Source organism: Oncorhynchus masou, chromosome 29 (assembly GCF_036934945.1).
Source record: "Oncorhynchus masou masou isolate Uvic2021 chromosome 29, UVic_Omas_1.1, whole genome shotgun sequence".
Classification (NCBI taxonomy): Eukaryota; Metazoa; Chordata; class Actinopteri; order Salmoniformes; family Salmonidae; genus Oncorhynchus; species Oncorhynchus masou.
The window spans coordinates 43,118,541-43,135,978 of NC_088240.1; positions in this window are offsets into that span (position 1 = coordinate 43,118,541).

The window sequence follows — 17,438 nt, forward strand, 5'->3', positions numbered from 1 at the left end:
GTTTTAAGCAGACCACCATAGTCCCTGTGCCCAGGAACACTAAGGTAACCTGCCTGAATGAGTACCGAACCGTAGTACTCACGTCTGTAGCCATGAAGTGCTTTGAAAGGCATGGCTCACATCAACACCATTATCTCAGAAACTCTAGAACCAGTCCAATTTGCATACCACCCTAAGAGATCCATAGATGATGCAATCTCTATTGCACTCCACGATGCCCTTTCCAACCTGCACAAAAGAGAATGCTATTCATTGACTACAGCTCAGCGTTAAACACCATAGTCCCCTCAAAGCTCATCAATAAGCTAAGCACCCTGGGACTAAACACATCCCTCTGCAACTGGATCCTTGACTTCCTGACGGGCCGCCTCCAGGTAGTAAGGGTAGGTAACAACACATCCGCCACGCTGATCCTCAACACAGGGGCTCCTCAGGGGTGTGTGCTCAGTCCCCTCCTGTACTCCCTGTCCACTCATGACGCCAACACCATCATTAGGTATGCCGATGACACAACAGTGGTCACTGACAATGACGAGACAGCCTATAGGGAGGAGGTCAGAGACCTGGCCGTGTGGTGCCAGGAAAACAACCTCTCCCTTAAGGTGATCAAGACAAAGGAGAAGATTGTGGACTACAGGAAAAGGAGGACCAAGCACGCCCCCATTCTCATTGACGGGGGCTGTAGTGGAGCAGGTTGAGAGCTTCAAGTTCCTTGGTGTCCACATCACCAACAAACTAACATGATCCAAGTACACAAAGACAGTCGTGAAGAGGGCACGACAAAACCTTTCACCGCTCAGGAAACTGAAAATATTTGGCATGGGTCCTCAGATCCTCAAACGGTTCTACAGCTGCACCATCGAGAGAATCCTGACTGGTTGCATCACTGCCTGGTATGGCAACACCCTAGTCATAGACTGTTCTCTCTACTACGGCACGGCAAGCGGTCCCGGAGCGCCAAGTCTAGGTCCAAGAGGCTTCTAAACAGCTTCTACCCCCAAGCCATACATCTAATCAAATGGCTACCCAGACTATTTGCATTGCCCACCCCCTATTTTATGCCACTGCTACTCTCTGTAAATATCTATGCATAGTCACTTTAATAACTCTACCTACATGTACATATTACCTCAACTAACCGGTGCCTCCCCACATTGACTCTGTACCGGCACCCATTGTATATAATCTCACTATTGTTATTTTACTGCTGCTCTTTAATTACTTTTCCCTTTTATTTCTTATTCATACTTTTTTAACTGCATTGTTGGTTAGGGGCTTGTAAGTAAGCATTTCACTGTAAGGTCTACACCTGTTGTATTCGGCGCATGTGACAAACAACATTTGATTTGAGAGAGATTATGCTATTTGTCGCTCCTCTCCGCTACTCTGTTCCTCTAGGTCAGTGAAAGAAGATATGTGAAGTGTCAGTGCTCAGGAGCAAAAGGCAGGGATGAAGAGGAGTTGGAGATGATTGGAGGGATAGAGATGTATAGCGAGGAAGGTGGTGTCACGCCCTGGCCATAGAGAGGCTTTTATTCTCTATTTTGGTTAGGCCAGGGTGTGACTAGGGTGGGCATTCTATGTTAATTTTCTATGTTTTGTATTTCTTTGTTGTTTGGCCGGTGTGGTTCTCAATCAGAGGCACCTGTCTATCTTTCTCTCTGATTGAGAACCATACTTAGGTAGCTTTTTCCCACATGGGTTTTGTGGGTAGTTGTTTTCTGTTTTTGTGTCTGCACCAGACAGAACTGTTTCGGTTTCGTTCATTCTCTTTGTTGTTTTGTTATTCAGTGTTCAGTTCAAATAAAAAAGATGAACACGTACCACGCTGCACCTTGGTCCTCACCTTCTTCCACCAACAGCTGTTACAGGTGGAGTGGAGGGAGAGAGGAAGAGAAGAGAAGGAGAAAAGATGGTTTCTATTTCTTTGTTTTGGCCGGGTATGATTCTCAATCATGGACAGCTGTCTATCGTTGATTGGGAATCATACTTAGGCAGTCCTTTTTCCCTCTTTCACTTGTGGGATCTTATTTTTGCATTGGTTGTTATTTTGCCCTGCAGAACGTCACGTTCGTATTTTGTTTTGTTGTTGTCGGTGTTCATTATAAAATAAATAGAATGAACATATACCACGCTGCTCTTTGGTCCACTTCTTCCCTTGACGATCGTAACAGAAGATCCCACCACAAAAGGACCAAGCAGCGTGGCCAGGAGGAGAAGGGATCCTGGGCACGGGAGAGAAGGAGAGTTTAGGACATTGTGAACATGGGAGGAGATCATGGCAAGCGACAAAAGCCTGCCATGTAAACAGGTGGAGGCAGATAGAGAGGACCGGAGAGATCAGGAGTTATGGCAGAGACACTGGAGCACGAGAGGCAACCCCCCAAAAAAAACATTTTTGGGTGGGTTGCACAGGTGGGTGAGCGGAGTTGGTCAAGGTTCCAGTGCCATGTATTCCGGTTTTACGCACCGTGCCTTCAGTGCACAGTCACAGCCCTGTGAGTGCAGTACATGCTCTCTGTACCTGCCGCGTAAAGAGGGGTATCCAGCCAGGAAGGGTGGTGCTGGCTCAGCGCTCCTGGTCTTCAGTGAGCCTCCTCGGACCGGTATATCCTGCGCCGGCTCTGCGCAAGGTGTCTCCAGTGTGCTTTCACAGCCCAGTGCATCCTGTGCTGGTGCCCCGCACTTGCTGGATTGAAGTGGGTATCCAGCCAAGACGGGTTGTGCCTGCTTCACAAACCAGGCCTCCAGTGTCTCTCTCCAGCCTGGTGAGTCCAGTGCCTGCTATACGAACCAGGCCTCCAGTGTGTCTCTCCAGCCCGGTGAGTCCTGTGCCTGCTCCACGAACCAGGCCTCCTGTGTGTCTCCCCAGCCTGGTGATTTCTGTGCCTGCTCCACGAACCAGGCCTGCAGTGCATCTCCCCAGCCTGGTGAGTCCAGAGCGTCCAGCGACAGTCCCCAGTCCGGAGCCTCCAGCGACGGTCCCCAGTCCGGAGCTTTCAGCGACGAGCTGCAGCCCGGAGCCTCCAGCGGTGGTTCCCAGTTCGGAGTCTCCGGCGACGATCCACGGTCCGGTTCCACAGAAGCGGAGGGATCAGCGGAGGGAGTGGAGTCTATGTCCCGAACAGGAGCCACCACCGATGTAGATGGTAAACAGGAAACAGGAGGTGTGATCCACTTCCTCTGTCCCCTGAGTGAACACGCCGTTCAGCTCGTTGACACACACACCAAGCACACTCTCAGACCCGCGTTAGATGACACGCTCTCACACACGAAGGCTGAATACTACACGTTAACATTCTTATGAATGTGACTCATCTTAGATGACGAGGCATGGATAATCAAAACAGAAATGCACTCGGATTGTAAAGGTTCTGTTCAGTGTGTGTGTGTGTGTGTGTGTGTGTCGGACTCTCTAATCTACAGGAATTTCTCAGGAAAGAATCCACCATCTGGGGGTGGCAGGTAGCCTAGTGGTTAGAGCAGGTACCCTAGTGGTTAGAGCAGGTAGCCTAGTGGTTAGAGCAGGTAGCCTAGTGTTTTTTTTTTCACCTTTATTTAACAAGGTAGGCTAGTTGAGAACAAGTTCACATTTACAACTGCGACCTGTCCAAGATAAAGCATAGCAGTGTGAACAGACAACACAGAGTTACACATGGAGTAAACAATTAACAAGGCAATAACACTGTAAAAAAAGGAAAAAAAGAGTCTATATACATTGTGTGCAAAAGGAGGAGGTAGGCGAATAATTACAAACACTGGAGTGATAAATGATCAGATGGCCATGTACAGGTAGAGATACTGGTGTGCAAAAGAGCAGAAAAGTAAATAAATATAAACAATATGGGGATGAGGTAGGTAAATTGGGTGGGCTATTTACCGATAGACTATGTACAGCTGCAGCGATCGGTTAGCTGCTCAGATAGTTGGTGAGGGAGATAAAAGTCTCCAACTTCAGCGATTTTTGCAATTCGTTCCAGTCACAGGCAGCAGAGCATTGGGCCAGTAACCGAAAGGTTGCTGGATTGAATCCCCGAGATGACAAGGTAAAAATCTGTCGTTCTGCCCCTGAACAAGGCAGTTAACCCACGATAGGCCGTCATTGTAAATAAGAATTTGTTCTTAACTGACATGCCGAGTTACAGGTTACATTTTTTATGTTTTTTATCTGGTATCCAAGCAGTGTTCTGATTAAAAGACATACCCTACTTGGCCCAAGTTATCCAGACAATTAACCGTGGGTCTGTGCTTTGCAGGCACACATATACCAAATACACACATCCACCTACAGTTACTAAATCACCAATACCCACATACAGCACACAGAAACGTACAAACAAATTACATTCTCACATGTGAAAGGGGATACTTAGTCAGTTGCACAATTAAATACATTCAACCGAAATGTGTCTTCCACATTTAACCCCTCTGAACCAGAGATGTGCAGGGGGGGGGGGGGGGGGCTGCCTTAATCGACGTCCACATCATCGGCGCCCAGGGGAGCAGTTGTTGTTGGGGGTTAAGTAGGCAGTAAGGCAGATTCGAACCAGTGGTTACTGGCCCATCACTCTTAACTGCTAGGCTACCTGCCGCGCACAGGCACCGCTCTCACGGACATGACAATAAGCCCGTTGCGGGAAATTCTGAGCTCTTAGATGGTCCTGGTTTAGACTGTTACTGGAATGATTAAACCCATGTTTTGTCCAATATTGGCAAAGTCTTGGTAAAGGGGAGGGGGGAGAAGAGAGAGAGAGCTGGTGAAACAAACAGCTGGCTGCGTCACTGCAACCCTGGTTATGCCTTCAAGTTCAGCAGCGGTTACCCCTTTGTAAAAATACTAATGTGGAATGTTGTGCCATGCCACGCTGGAACAATGCTACTAACAGCACAAATAGGTTATTGGCATTAGACAGACTGTGGCTTTCTGTCCACCCCCACTGTCTGATGGAGCGGACCAATTGGGGGGAGGAACTCTGCAACCCACAGCCCCAGGTCCTTGTGGAAGGAGAGAGAGAGACTCATGCCCCCAGATCCTCCAAGAATAGGTTCTCATGATGTGCCGTGGTGCCCAGCCAGGCGGCAGAACACAAACAACTGTCCGACAAGCCTCTCGGGTTAAACACGCCTTAGCCCGGCACTCCGACACCACAGGGCTGATTGGCTGTTCGTCCCTTTTTACCCCTCCATCAGTCATACCCCATTGCTACAATTCAAGCTCAAGCAATATGGTGGGTTATGTTGAGTATGGATGAGATGCATATGCAGTTCCTATTATTATCAGTAAAGAGACAGGACATGAAAAACAAACAGTGTTCATGGAAACAATACAGACTTGGCTTCACTAGTGTTCTATGGAGTCTCTGCACAATAGACAAGAGGAAGATTGTTGAAAACCCAGTGTTGAGTCTCTCCCTCTTACCCCTTCCCTCTCCCTCCCTCTTTCACCCCTGGGGAAATATCAGGACTGGCTCTCTAATGAAATGCATCCACGGGAGAAGTTTAAAACCATTCCTAGCCCCGACAAAAGCCTCGGAAAATCCGTGTTCCACTCACTCTCCACTTAGAGCACAATTCCCCCCTCCTCCTCCCCCACACACAACCAACCCCCCCAACCATTACCACGCAAAACCAACGCACGTGGTGGAATGGATGCGAAGACCCTGACGTTGACTTATTGCGAGATGGCTTTTTCTGCATTGGGGTACCATGCTTGCAAAAGTTGCATTCAGATTGGACTACAGTATGTATTGCTAACAGGAGTGTATAAAAGATTTCAAGTCGAGGCGAGACCCAAATGCAGACACAGGAGGCAGACGGTAGAGCTCCGATATTTATTATAACAAAGGGAGTAGGCAAAGGCAGGTCGGCGATAGCCGAGAGTTCATAAACCAGGTCAGTCCAAACAGTACCAGGCGATAGGCAGTCTCGAGGTCAGGACAGCCATGGGTCAGAAACCAGATCCAAGTCCAAAAACAGTGCAAGGGGATAGGCAGGCTGGTAGTCAGAACAGGCAGAGTGGTAAGGCAGGCGGTTCGGACTCAGGACAGGCAAGGGTCGAAACCAGGAGGACAAGAAACAAACAGAGACTGGAGAAAAATAGGAGCAAGGGAAAAACGCTGGTTGACTTGGCAAACAAGACGAAGCTGGCACAGAGAGACAGGAAACACAGGGATCTATACACCGGGATAATAAGCGACACCTGGAGAGGGTGGAGACAATCACAAGGACAGATGAACCAGGTCAGGGTGTGACATCATGCATTTAAAATGAAGGGACTAGTGCAAGTATGGCTGGATGGAGTTTTCAGCATATTTCTTAGACCAGTCCATTCCTTTTAAACCCATGAGGGGGGCATACCAGTCCACACTTTGGGTGAATGGTAGAGAATCAAAACGTAGTCATTGATTTTACGACAGAAGCAGACTGGAGTCAAACAAAAACCTCTCATTACCCGTCCAATCCCCTTGTTATTTCGACTCCTACCATTTGGACTCAATAAGCCTGGAAAGAGGAATACGACACAAATGTAAAAATTTAAGCACTTTGGCCACCTTTTTTGGAGAGCATGCCTCCAAAAATGAACACTCATCCAAAAATGACGAGGTGGCCCAGTTGTGTTTGCATTTTACAGATTGTGATGCAATCCACTTTCCAATGCTTAATCTGCTTGTGAATTTAAATCTGCAATCCGCAGTTGAAACAAAACGGAGGGTACTCCCTGCCTCGGTTTCGGTAAAAAGCTGAGTGATGGGGCTAGAGAAATGTAACCACTCTCAAATTCAAAAACAGAGCTATGGATGCAAGGACGATGACATAGAAATGATAATTGTAAGCAATGATAATTGTTTTGACGCTATAATTGTAGTGTTTGTTTACATTTACTTGGATTACAAAAATTGGAGTAAAACAAGCCACATTCTGGATTCTGATGGGGTACAACAATTGAACTAAGCTCATATTCTTCAAGAATCAATTGGTACATTGATTTTGCAGCTGCAGACTGCCCCTAGATAGTATGTCAGCTCAGGAGACAGAAGACCACGGTCCCCTAAAAGGCAACCGTGGAATTCCAGGCACAGTAACAAGGCCAAAGGGTATGAGAAGGAATCAAAAACAGGACTGCTGTCTCCACTCTTTACTTTCCACAAAATGTATGCGCTCACTACTGTAAATTGCTCTGGGTAGTGTCTGCTAGATGACTAAAATGCTAAATGTAGGTAGGGCAGTGTGTGAAAGAGAGGGTCTGGAGAGGAGAAGAGAGGAGAGAGACTGCCAGGCATGAAAAAAAATGACCCACCTTTGGAGCGCGCCACGCAGGCCGGAGCATTTGACAACAACCCAGCACATTGAGTAATTAGCCAATCATTTCTTATATGTGGCGGTCCCTCTGACATCAATACCTTACCTTCCCCCCGTTGTTGCTACGTTCATTGCGTAACACTGCTTCTGGCAGCTGCTCTGTGCATGGGTGTTACATGGGTTCAGGGCGGTGGGCGGTGGAGGGGGGTTTAAATGGATGTGCCATAATGCGTAGCCTAGATTTGCAGGTTATTTGCCCGGTGGAAGCGGAGACAATAAAACAAATATGATCCATAAATGATCTTGTGTGTCAGGACTTTGCTCTATTGCTTTCAAGCTTTGGCACTGATTTCATGTAAACCAGGAAGGGGGATTATCAGCAATCACTCTCACTCACTCAGGTTTAGGAGGAGTTTGCAGAGGATTTACTTTCCCATCTGACGCCGAGTTGATTGCTGCGTTATCATTATTGTTATGTGCCTTGTGTATGCAGGCCTATGTGTATGTGTGCGGTCCTGTTTTTTCACTGCTTGGGATGAAAGGCGATGGCATGGCAGTGAAAGATTGTCGACATGATTAATGGCACATCTAGCCGATTCGACGACAACAGGGTAACAGCGCTTCATTACAGTGTCAATTTGACATGGTCATGACCGTTTCAAAAATAGAACATACGCTGTCATCATATGAACGTGAGTGTACCCGAACACTGTTTACATACTCCCTGAGTGGTCCGTGTGTAACCACGTTTCAAAACCACGGGGGTCCAAAACGTTGCTTTTGTCAAGCTGATTTCACACTATGAATGACGTGACTGACTTTAGTTCCATTTTGTGCACCAAAATGTTTGTTTACTCCCTCACCTCCTTCAAAACATACATATGTTCACTAAGCAATGAGTCAGTGTCCTATGTTGATTCGGTATCATATGTATCCTCACTCTGTAAAGTTGCAGAAAAGTGATTGCCAGTGTGGGAATCTCTGGTTTAGGCATGCGTGTTTGCTCTCCCTTGTCTATATGTGCCCAGAGCAGGGTTGGCTGGGTTTCTGCTTGAGCCCCATGTGTGGATGTGTGGATGCATAGATCCCATGCCGTCTGATGTCAACACGCTTTTTAGACGCTTTAATCCACTCGTGTGACGAGACAAAAGTCCTCCAGGTCAAGATTGTCATTTGGCACTTCTTAGAAAGCAGGCCAACAGAAACCAGATCAGGTGGTTTCTAACAGTCCAATGGCAATGGCAATATTGAGGACCAATTTGGTTATTGTGCGTCACAGGAACTTGACGTTAAAAGAGACATTTCGGGGAACACAAACATGTCTTAGATCTTCTCCTGAGTGCAATGAAAAAAAAGGTTGGCTGAAATCCACTCTCTATCAACAGGAAAAGACTGAACTCACCCAATTCCTTAAAACAAACAATAATGTGCAAAGCTTATTACTCCTCCCAAAGCCGCCTCATGTCGCTGAACTCCACGAGGAGAGGGAAATGTGGAAATGATAGAGCTGTCATGAAGAGCTCTCTGGAAAGCAGACCATAGCCACGTTACTATCACGGAGTTGTTTTAATTATACGATTTGCTCTATGAAACAGAGCCTTTCCTCACTGGAGGAGAACTCAAAATGGTAATTAGGCAGATATCATTTGACAAGTGCTGGTGTTATAAAACACAGGGTAAGAGACCACTTGAATTCACTAATATTTTAATGTCGTCTCAGAATAGGAATTCTCGCTAAGATGTTCACATTATGGTGATGATGAGGACTCGGACATAAGACTACAGTGCAAAGTGGTCTCAGCTAGGCTCTCAAAACTAGGCTCTCAAGTTGGTTCTCGATTAGTCGTGCCACAAAAAGCATCTTAGTTCACCCCATCCATGAAATCGTATTCATTGTGATCTACAAAACAAAAACGGAACCTAAATCCGCACTCCAACTCATGAGACACATGATACATACATCTCCAGTTGACTATGTATGTGCTATATGGGAGTTTAGGGAGAGACTGTGCTCACCCATTCAGGCTAAACTTGCCCTCTTTCCTCAAAGGGTCACAAAGCTAAAGGGATATTGATGTGTGCCCCCGATCACAGCCACAGTTCAAAGAGCCATTCAACAAGGCCGTCGCAACACGGCATCCTGACACATCATGTGGTATTTTGAGCCATTTTGTCTTTTCAAAGAGTCGTCAAAGCCGTATTAAATGCCCTGAGCCGGCACCGAAGACACACACACACACACACCACCCAGGCTCGAACGAAACAAAAGGAACATCTCGCTTTCACCAACAATTCCCTTCCCCTAAATACAATTAAAATCAACAGGCTTTCTTGCGTGCTCCGGAATATATGCTCCATAGGGCCCAGAATAGCTCGTTTGTTTACCACAATCCCATTGACACAAGGAGCTTGATCGTAGCAGGCTCCGATGCTCAGGCTAACCTTCTTTCTCCCAGAGAAGAGTTCAGTCCTGCTTTCCCAGGGTATAGAGAGAGAGAGAGCCTGGGCGGGACAGTGCCTAGACTGGAGGTGGTGACCTTCCTAATGGGACAACTCTGGGAGGAGGATTTGATAGTCGGAAATACCAGGACAGGAGAGAGAGGGGGGACCAGAAGTAAAGACCAGAAACATGCACCCACATAGAAACAAACATAAATGCGCAAACACACACACACACACACACCCATAAACACCAATTGGTACAGTCACGCACGCAACAATTTGTCTTCCATTCCCCTCAGAGCCTGCGGTTTTAGACCCGGTATGACTGCTTGCCCGCTCACGCCGGTGACGTCAACGGGGAGCGAACCCGAGAGGCCCCGGCGATTACACAGTGTAGCAAGTGTAAGCCGAGGATGATAACTTGCATAGGTCATCACCGTTGTCATTTCTTCAAGGCATTACTTAATTCAACAAGGGCATTGATCCTCCATGGATGTAATACTGTGGTGAAATGATGCTGGTGAAATTATTTTTACAGATTAGATCATTCCCTTGGTGTTTTTGGGGGGCGGAGCATGGCTTTGGATTTCTCTAAACCATTCTACTAGGAATTCCCATGGACCCTTTTGACCAACACGATGTAAATGCATTAATATTAACCCTTTAGAACCCATAGCGGCCGTCAACGGCCTTGTTTTTCTAACAATGATACAGTGTCTGTGTCAAAATCGCAAAATGAACATACTCGCGTGGCTGTTGTCATCAACTAGAAACCGGGCATGCTGTCATTTGACTTTATTTCACTCAAAATGATGACAGATACTGACTTTTCACTGTGAAAGAGGCTATATCTACAGCATGTTGGTTGGTGATACGGTTTCGGGCACGTCCTTGCACTTTGAAAAGCGATGACGTCGAGGTGAGTGAAATAAGTAAACAGCAGATATATGTTTGGTGTATTCGATGTTTGATGCTGTGAAACTTGGGCAATAGCTCTGACGAGCAAGTCCTGTCATGACTAATTGGTTGATACAGGCGAGCACATCAGCGGTGGAGCAGGAGTTCAAATGATTGCTCTCTGTCTCATGGAAATAGTTGCAGTGTTTAGCTGTGTACATACAGCAGTCAGCTAACAAGTAGGCTGTTTTGTCTGCTTTCTACTGATGTAATTCATATGGAAACAGCCAAAGCTGCTTGCTTTAACTCGATAGCTGTCAAGCTCGTCTGTCAGGCAAGAAGAGTTGTGTGTGGCGGTAAATTTAGACTGCGCTCGCAAAGCGTCAACCTCAGCTGTCACTTTCACAAGCTAGCCATACAGACAACCGGCTAACTAGCCACCGAAATGGAGATGAGAGCAATTTGTGTTTATCTGTCGGGCTTAGGTCATGGTTTTTCATGTTTGCAAGGTACAGATATGCATAGGCTATACAGTGCATTCAGAACGTATACAGACCCCTTGACTTTTTCCCACATTTTGTTACATTACAGCCTTATTAAAAACAGAAAAAAGGAAATATCATATTCACATAAGTACTCAGACCCTTTACTCAGTACTTTGTTGAAGTACATTTGGCAGTGATTTGCAGCCTCTAGTCTTCTTGGGTATGACGCTACAAGCTTGGCACACCTGTATTTGGGGAGTTTCTCCCATTCTTCTATGCAGATCCTCTCAAGTTCTGTCAGGTTGGATGGGGAGTGTCGCTGCACAACTGATTTGTTTAACACGTTTTTGGTTACTACATCAATCCATATGTGTTACGTCATATTTTTGATGTCTTCACTATTATTCTACAATGTAGAAAATAGTAAAAAAAAAGAAAAACCCTGGAATGAGTAGGTGTGTCCAAACTTTTGACTGGTACCGTACATATGCAAACCATGAACTGAGAAACAATCTGGCCACTAAGGGCTTCATAAAATGATTTTGATTGATTGAAAGTGCTGTATACATGATGATGCTGTGTGTGTTTTAGAGAGAGCGAGAGAGAGCGAGAGTACGAGAGCGAGAGAGAGCGAGAGTGCTAGAGCGAGAGCGAGAGAGAGCGAGGAGGCGTGTAACTATCAAACAATTTATTATGAAAACCCCTAAGAGTTGATTATTAGGAAGAGAGGAGCTGTGTTCGAATACTTATACTAACCACACTAACCGTACTATTTGTGACGTAAATCGAGTTTATAGTATGCTTATTGGTCATAGTACGGATATAGTTAGTATGCCAAAAGTTCCCGGGTGTTGTACTACATTTTCGAAAATACGAAGTATACAAGCAGTGGACATTATTTAGGTGCTTTTAGGGCCCATAATGCAATTCTTCAGAAAACAAAAATTAATATCTGAAGAAAATGGCGGGAGATATGCAGCCGAAGTCCGACGAAAACATATACAAATTAATTGCCACATAGCATATCATTACAGCAGTTGCTTGTATGTTCCAGTATGTTACCTAGCTACCTAAAGTTAGTTGGCTACAAATACATCGAACTTGCCAGTATATTAACTATACCCTATCAAACTAACTGCTCAATGTTTATAGACTTGATTATTAACATCACTCTTCGCTTAGCTAAGTTGTATAGTTGCTGTGCATCCTCAATGGACATTGTTAATGAAGTTGTAAGATGTCTAGCTAGTAATTTGTTATGCTAACAAGCTAGCAAGAAGTTGCACAATTCAACTTCCGGTAGACAGGTGAAGCGCTAGTACACTCAACTGAAAGGATACGGTTCATTTACAGTATACTAAAATGAACTAATACTACATAGTATGTATCACAGCGCATGCTCATTAAGTATGTAGTATACAGTATGTTAGAAAGAGATGAAGGAAGAGAGAGACAGGGTGAGAGGGTGAGAGAGAGGATGTTCCTGTATCCTATTTATCCCTCCCTCTGTTAAATCCAATCAAATCAAATGTTACCGGTCAAATACACATATTTAGATGTTATTGCGGGTTTAGCGAAATGCTTGTGTTCCTAGCTCCAACGGTGCAGCAATATCTCACAATTCACAACAATGCACACAAATCTAAAAGTAAAAGAATGGAATTAAGAAATATATAAATATTAGGACGAGCAATGTAGGAGTGGCATTACTAAAATACAGTAGAATAGAATACAGTATATACACATGAAATGAGTAACGCTGTATGTTAACATTATTAAAAAGAGAATAGTGATCCATTATTAATGTGACCAGTGATTCCATGTCTATGTATATAGGGCAGCAGCCTCTAAGATGCAGGGTAGAGTAACCGGGTAGTAGCTGGCTAGTGATGGCTGTTTAACAGTCTGATGACCTTGAGATAGAAGCTGTTTTTCAGTCTCTCAGTCCCAGCTTTGATGCACCTGTACTGTCCTCGCCTTCTGGATGATAGCGGGGTGAACAGGCAGTGGCTCGGGTGGTTGGTATCCTTGATGAACTTTTTGGCCTTCCTGTGACATCGTTGCTGTAGGTCTTACATGTCCTGGAGGACAGGCAGTGTGCCCCAAGTGATGTGTTGGGCAGACCGCTCCCCCCTCTGGAAAGCCCTGCGGTTGCGGGCGGTGCGGTTGCCATACCGGGTGGTGATACAGCCTGACAGGATGCTCTCAATTGTGCATCTGTAAAAGTTTGTGAGGGTCTTAGGGGCCAAAACAAATTTCTTCAGTCCCCTGTGGTTGAAGAGGCACTGTTGTGCATTCTTCACCACACTGTCTCAGTGTGGATGGACCATTTCAGATCGTCAGTAAAGGGTACGCAGAGGAACTTGAAGCTTTCCACCTTTTCCACTCCAGTCCCGTCAAAGTGGATAGGGGGAGTGCTCCCTCTGCTTTTTCCTGAAGTCAATAATCAGCATTTTGTTGACATTGAGGGAGAGGTTATTTTACTGGCAACACTCCACCAGGGCCCTCACCTCCTCCCTGTAGGCTGTCTCGTCATTGTTGGAAATCAGGCCTACTATGGTTGTTTTCGTCTGCAAACTTGATGATTGAGTTGGAGGTGTGTGTGACCATGCAGTCATGGGTGAACAGGGACTACAGGAGGGGGCTGAATATGCACCCTTGTGGTGCCCCTGTGTTGAGGATCAGCAAAGTGGACGTGTTGTTTCCTACCTTCACCACCTGGGATGGCCCGACAGGAAGTCCAGAACCCAGTTGCACAGGGCGGGGTTCAGACTCAGGGCCCAGAGCTTGATGATGAGCTTGGAGGGTACTATGGTGTTGAAGGCTGAGCTGTAGTCAATGAATAGAATTCTTACATAGGTATTGCTCTTGACCAGGTGGGACAGGGCAGTGTGCTGTGCAATGGCGATTGCATCGTCTGTGGATCTATTTGGGAGGTAAGCAAATTGAAGTGGGTTTAGGATGTCAGGGTAAGGTAGAGGTGATATGGTCCTGAACTAGCCATGATGACAGAAGTGAATGCCATGGGGCTATAATAATTTAGGTCAGATACCTTTGCTTTCTTGGGTACAGGAAAAATGGTGGACATCTTGAAGGAAGTGGGGACAGCAGACTGGGATAGGGAGAGATTTAATATGTCCGTAAAAACTCCAGCCAGCTGTTACTCACATGATCTGAGGACGTGGCTAGGGAAGCCGTCTGGGCCGGCAGCCTTGTAAGGGTTAACACAATTAAATGTCTTACTCACGTCAGCCATGGAATATGAGAGCCCACAGTCCTTGGGAGGCAGCAGCATCGTTCGCACTGTGTTATCCTCAAAGCGGTTGAAGAAGGTGTTTACCTCATCTGGGAGCAAGACAACGGTGTCCACGACGTGGCTGGTTTTCCCTTTGTTATCCGTGATCGTCTGTAGACCCTGCCATCTGACATCTGAGGCATTGAATTGCGACTCCACTTTGTCTCTGTACTAACGCTTTGCCTGTTTGATTGCCTTACAGAGGGAATAGCTACACTGTTTGTATTCAATCATATTCCCAGTCACCTTGCTATGGTTAAATGCGGTGGTTTGCCCTTTCAGTTTAGCGTGAATGCTGCCATCTAGCCACAGTTGCTGGTTTGAGTAGGTTTTAATAGTCACAGTGGGAACAACATCCCTTATACACTTCCTGATGAACTCTACCTGGAATATATCCCAGTCTGCGTGATCAAAACAATCTTGAAGCATGGATTCCGATTGGTCAGACCAGCGTTGAATAGACCTTAGCATGGGTACTTCCTGTTTGAATTTCTGCCTATAGGAAGGAAGGAGCAAAATGGGGTTGTGATCTTATTTGCCAAAGGGAGGGCGGGGAGGGCCTTGTAGGCATCCCGGGGAGAGAGAATAGCAGCGGTTGAGTGTTTTCACCACGGTTGAGTGTTTTCCCAGCGTGAGTACTATAGTCAATGTGTCGGTAGAACTTCGGTAACGTTTCCTTCAAATTTGCTTTGTTAAAATCCCCAGCTACATTAAATGCGGCCTCAGGATACGTGGTTTCCAGTTTGCAGAAAGTCCAGTGTAGTTCCTTGAGGGCCATCGTGGTATTGGCTTGAGGGGGAATACACTGGGGCAAAAAGTATTTAGTCAGCCACAAATTGTGCAAGTTCTCCCACTTAAAAAGATGAGAGAGGCCTGTAATTTTCATCATAGGTACACTTCAACTATGACAGACAAAATGAGATAAAAAAATCCAGAAAATCACATTGTAGGATTTTTAATGAATTTATTTGCAAATTATAAGTATAATATAATATACTTGGTACATTTTGATTGAGCAATTTAGTCAAATGTACTAAAATGTAAATACTCTAGGGTGTTGTGTTAATTGTTTTTGATAGTGTCTTCACACAATGGAAGACAACATTTTGTGTTATTCCTATTGACATGAATGTGGTGCTCTTTAAAACTAAGTTAACTTGTAATTGTCATTTGTTCTTTGATCTATGTCTGTTTGAAATGTGTGAGAAAATGAGCTTTATCTTGAACATTCTCAGTAATCTATTTGTATTTTGTATTTATTAAGGATCACCATTAGCTACTCCCGAGGCAGCAGCTACTCTTCCTGGGGGCGGCAAAAATTTTAAAACCTTACAATACATTCATTACAGAATTCACAACACACTAAGGGGGGCTAAAGGGTTAAAACATGCAAATGACGCACACAACTCAACCCAATCGCAACAGAGGGGTAAACTACAAAGCAGGATCAATGACTTAAGAGGTGGTCTGTTGTGTACAGTCGACAGCTGCTATATCGTGGAGGGTCATCGAGATGTGTAGTGCTTAGGTCCGGGATGCTGGGCTGAAGAGGGGCACTCTATTAGAGCGGTAAGTATGGTCAGATCAGTGAGAAGGAGACTCAACAATTGCCCTCTGAGCAGGTTTGTGAGTGTGTTTTTTTGTTTGGGAGTCTATGTGTGTGTCTGAGTGAGTGAGAGAGTGAGAGAGAGAGAGAGAGGGAGGAGAGAGAAAGCCTTGTGTGTCTATAAATAGCTGCATTTCACCCGCCACTGCTCCAGCAACCGGGGCAGCTCTCAGCACGCCCTCTCTCGTTCACTCTTTCCCAGGAGAAAGGTTGAGAAGGTATGAGCAGAGGGAAGAGATGATAGGATGGAAAGAGGAAAGAGTAGCGGGGGAGAGAGAGCGAAAAGGTTGGGACGGAGACTTGGCGAGTGAGGACCGAGCCGGCCTGGACGATAGGGGACATCTGCCCCCTTCTATCTCCAGTCCCTCTACACTTAAACCTTTCAGGCCTGGTCTGCTCTCACACAGAAGGGGCTCTACCACCACAGTGGAGCTGCTATAGGTTCATCAAGAAGGAGGGGTCTGGGACGAAGAGGGGATGGCCACAGGGATGGTTTCGTGGCTATAGCGCTAATGGTTGGTAACCAATGGGGTGGGTAATAAAGGTAGTTAGTGATGGAGTGTCGCTAGCTCTGTCTGTGGCCCTGGGGCTCAGGTGGTCCATTCTCATCAGGTTAAATTGTAGTGTGTGTGGTGGTGGTGGGGTGGGGGTAAACATGGTAGAAGAACACGTTGTGTGTTGCCAGTTCTAGTATCTATCACAATTTGACCGAAAACAGTGATGTGTGTGTGTAGTCAGAGCTAAAAACATGTCAACACATGCACGTGAATGTAATTGGGGAAAAAGTGAGCAAGAGAGACAAATAGAAATGAACTCAAACAACTACATTTCCCCTTCAGTCGAGTCATTCATCAACCCACTGCTTGAGAACCCTCCCAGACACTAGTGTTGAGAACCCTCCCAGACACTAGTGTTGAGAACCCTCCCAGGCACTAGTGTTGAGAACCCCCCCAGACACCAGTGTTGAGAACCCCCCCAGACACCAGTGTTGAGAACCCCCCCAGACACCAGTGTTGAGAACCCTCCCAGACACTAGTGTTGAGGACCCCCCCCAGACACCATTACATTTACATTTACACCAGTGTTGAGAACCCCCAGACACTAGTGTTGAGAACCCTCCCAGACACCAGTGTTGAGAACCCTCCCAGACACTAGTTTTGAGAACCCTCCCAGACACCAGTGTTGAGAACCCTCCCAGACACCAGTGTTGAGAACCCTCCCAGACACCAGTGTTGAGAACCCTCCCAGACACCAGTGTTGCAGTGTTGAGAACCCCCCCAGACACTAGTGTTGAGAACCCTCCCAGACACCAGTGTTGAGAACCCTCCCAGACACCAGTTTTGAGAACCCTCCCAGACACCAGTGTTGAGAACCCTCCCAGACACCAGTGTTGAGAACCCTCCCAGACACCAGT